The following is a 4,385-nucleotide window of genomic DNA, read 5'->3' on the forward strand; positions in this document are numbered from 1 at the left end:
GCTAAGATTAGGATCTACCTAAAGAGGTCGGCTGAAAAAACCAACACTTGTTGTTCTTTAACCGAGATAAGAACCTAGGCTGAAGAGGTTAGTTGGAAAAACCAACACTTATTGTTCTTCTGCCGAGATAAGGATCTAGGCTGAAGAGGTTGGCAGATATGGCCAGTTAGATTGCAAAGTTTAAGACCGGAATAAAGTATCTCAGCTGGAGAATATTATATTTCACTCAGATTACAGAGTAAAGTACATGCATGGAAATTAACCGAAATAATAGTTGGAACAAAAGAAGATTTCATTGAGAGTGCAAATCAAGAGTTACAAAAGGGTGGGATTTCAGCCCAGTTACAGTTTTCTTTCCAAAAGTAAAAAGAAGAAAATACAAAGTCAAGCAAACAGGTCGTCAAGATTAGCATCCAGTTCAACTCGGAGCCCGGTTTCAGTTGGTAGCTCGGTTGTCAGGTCTTCCACCGGTGGTTCCACCCGAGCTGACTGGATGGCAGGATCATTGGCGACCGGGGCATTGTTAGGCACGGTCTCTTCTTCATCCTCAGATTGAAGGAATTTTTGTTGAATGGCTTGAGCATACTCCGCCATGTAGCTTGGTATGAAGTGTGCAGGTGTGACGCTCCAAATTTTATTTTTTTTTTTGAAGTATCAAGGGAAATTAAATAAACAAAATGACTTAATAAACTAAAAAGTTGACATCTTAATAGGGTAATCCAACTCTCGTACATAACCAAACGTCCAAATAACAATAGGTAAAAACTTAAAATTTTCCAAATACAACATCAAATGAAATTACAAAGTCCTTAATAGCTATTATATAAAATAATATAATTTATTCGGCTCTACTCGGGGTTTCAGGTCAGCCAAGGCTCTACGTTAGCGTCGACTCCATTTCAGCTTCAATTATTTTCTCGCCAAGACCTGGCATAAAACGCCAGGGCAACAAAAATATATGCCATGAGTTTTGCAACACAGTAAGAAAACATAACCAACCTACCATTCTTTTTAAGAGAAAAATAATGAGATTATAACATGAGATAACAATATAATTGTAAACATAAATTACAACCATTAAAATAATTTTAATAAATAAGGTGACACTCGAAATCTCACCAAAGAGATTTAACTTACCAACCACTAAGCATGGCAACGGTTAATTTGAAACCCTCCCTTGGTCAAATATTTTAGTGTTACCAACCGTAACTACCAGGGATGCCCACGTCCGGAGTTATATACCCAAGTAGTAGCATCCGTGGTCTGCCCAAAGGAAACGGTCTGCCAGGGGTACGTAACCTCCCTGTGTGCCACCGGCACATCCACCCTTATTCCAAAACCAAATACCGAAAAGGGTTCAAATAAGTCCCGTGCCATCTTAGAGTTTCGCAACACAATTTACGTGAGAATTCTCAAAACCAGGGCTCACTCTGAACAACCGGTATTAACCGTCAATCCCTTGATTTCATACACTCTTTAAAATCAGGACTCACCTTGAACAACCGGTATTAACCGTCAACCCTTAATTTCGTACACTCTTTAAAATCAAGACTCACTCTGAACAACTGGTATTAACCGTCAATTGTTAACTTTATATATGTCGTTAATCATTTCAGTTAATTTTGATATTACTCACAAATAATTCCAAATTTTAATCACAATTGATGTTATGCCAACTCATTAAAATTCCCAACATAAAATATTACACATGTCACACAATAATAAATAAATGTACAGCATTTAAATAAACAATTTATTTAAACCATGGTATGAAATAATAATTTAGATACAGAGAAAATAAACCAAAGTCACACACGTGCATGGATCTTTAATTTACAAGATTAGACTACCACAATATTAAATAAACCACAATACACCCATACATGGATTACTAATTTACTATATTTGATGAATTGGACCAACACAATAACTGATTTTTATCCGAATAAATAATTGAAGTCATGATCTTAAACCTGTCTAGAAATTTTCAGGTTGTACCTTAGGTAATAAAAATTATAAATAAATTATTTATACAGTTCTAAAATTCGTGAAAATGTACAGAATATTCAATAAATATGTTTGGGTCATTTTTCAGAAATAAATTCCCAAAAATAAGTTATAAATAATTCTGTAAAATTTCCAGAAATTTTATGACACAGATTTATCACATTTTCTTAAATTAATTCCATACTTAAATTTATAAATCAGATCCACAATCTAAAAATTTAGTATGAAATTAGACTTCTCAAATTTCATATTTTAGTTAGAAATTACCAGATTTGGCTTAATATAGAATTTTTAATAAGCTTTTAAACATATACTAAAATCTGTCTTACAGTAGCAGATTTAATTATAAATTTGTATAAATTCGTACCAAGCTCAATAATTGTTAAGACAATTCCTGGATGAACTAGACATCATTCTCAACAACTTTGTAGAAGAAATCATTTCAAAATTTTGAGCATAAAATTGTCTAAAAATTCGTACAAGTTTCTAGCAGATTGAAGAGTTATATAATCAAACCAAATAAAATCTTTAATCATCTCTTTAATAGCACAAACTACACATGCAAGTCTAAATCCAAGATTATATCATGATTTTAAGGCTACTAATAAAGAAATGACCTTCAAATATTTAACATACCAATCACAAATTTACATACAACTATAAACAAAATTTTATCTAAAGTTTTAACTATGTTAACATATGAACACAAATCTAAAAATTTAACAATTAAAAAGAATGAGACGGTTATGAGAGTTTTCTTACTATGTTAGGTTGTTAACGATTTATCGTCCGAATTTGATTTATGATTCTGATCGTAAGGTATGATCGTCCTGGCTCCATGATCGTCTTGCTGAAATTTCATATCAATCAGACGCGATCTCACCGTTGATCTGCCATTGGATTCTCTTAGAACTTTTAGTTGTTGATCATCATCTTAGACTCAGAATTTGCAAGATCTAACCCCAAAAATGGATTCTACACGTCGAAAAATCTAAGGGTGGTCATCCCCAAAGTCATAGGACCACTCGATTAACCTAAAGGTACTAGGGTGCACCGTAGCACCACGGGCCGAGAAACGCTGGATAAAATTTAAACTCATCTTCTCCAGCAGCCGTAGCATGCATGAACAGAAGACCCAGAATTTTAGTTTCAATGTCACCAGTTCACATGCTTGTATCTTTTTCATCGTAACTCCGTTTTATCTTATTTTTCTGTCATTGGATTCACCTCACGGCCTAGTTTTGGTTTACTACTCATACGCTTTGTTCCGTCTCTTTTTGCATGCCATCGGATCTCCCAAATTTGAAAAAAAATAAGATTGTTTTCTTACCGTCTCGGACATTTTTTCGAACCACCTTTCGGACCCCATAACTTTCTTAATTCTTAACGGTTTTTCTTCATTCTTTCGCCATTCTCTTCAACTTACTCCGTACTTCATCTTACATGACCTATTTTTCTCAATTCTTCCCGGAATGGATGGTTTTGGCATGCTGAAAGTAAGCCGAAAACCAACTTTTGAAATTCAAAATAAATTTCTCTAACTTTGTTTTTTTCTCCTCCATCTTCTTTCTTTTTCTATTTCTTCACCTACAACACATTTGTGAATGGTGGTTCTAGATGATAATTGAAATAGGTGATGGTGGTGGTGGTGGTCCGACGGTGCGCCAATGGTGGTGAAGTTCACGGGTTGGTGTTTCGGATGGTGATGGTATGGGTTGAGGCCATGGCTATGGAGGTCTTTTTTTTTTTTTTGGATTGGATTTTAATACAGAAAATATTAGGTTTCAGTGTAATTTGATTACAAAAAAATATAGGGAAAAATATAATAAAAATATCATAAGGTTCAGAAAGTAATATTGAGTAATAATATAAAGTCAAAAAAATATTTTATTTTATTTTATTTTGAATAAATGGTCAGTATAAAAATATACAGACTATTAAATTCAAAATATTGTGAATAATTATTTAAGAAAATTAAAAATATATATTATTATTTTTTTATATATATATATATAAAAATACGGGGTTTCACAATCTATCCCCCTTAAAAAAAATTTCGTCCTCGAAATTTAAGTTGTTCTTGGTTTTGAAAAGTTGTGGGTAATAAATGGGCGAACTCTACTATTATGTTATTAGTTTCCAGTCTTAACTCGTTCACATCCTCTCTCATCTTCGATTCAATGCTTTTGCCTCATGTTTAGGTCATTTTGCACACATGGTTGTATCAAGAAATTGTGATTCGCAAAACTTTCAAACTGCTCATCATAATGACCCCATTGCTTCAATGTGAAGCCCTCTGCTCGAGAAAACATTCGCATACTTGCTAAAGATTAGTCTTGTTGATTGTCTTGTAGGCTATTAGTGTCATTCGTCAATTT

General features: G+C 33.5%; 1 long non-coding RNA gene across 1 annotated transcript; it reads right to left on the reverse strand.

Annotated features, from left to right (window-relative positions):
• Positions 1–682: 682 nt before the first annotated feature.
• LOC145799115 (uncharacterized) lies at positions 683–2,900 on the reverse strand. The gene is made up of 2 exons (XR_014341132.1): positions 2,770–2,900; positions 683–927 (listed from the first exon to the last, which is right to left on the reverse strand). It is a non-coding gene; the product is annotated as an uncharacterized LOC145799115 (long non-coding RNA).
• Between the last annotated feature and the right edge of the window lie 1,485 nt (positions 2,901–4,385).

The sequence above is a fragment of the Camellia sinensis genome, chromosome 9 (assembly GCF_055761805.1).
Source record: "Camellia sinensis isolate YWXY chromosome 9, ASM5576180v1, whole genome shotgun sequence".
Taxonomy (NCBI): Eukaryota; Viridiplantae; Streptophyta; class Magnoliopsida; order Ericales; family Theaceae; genus Camellia; species Camellia sinensis.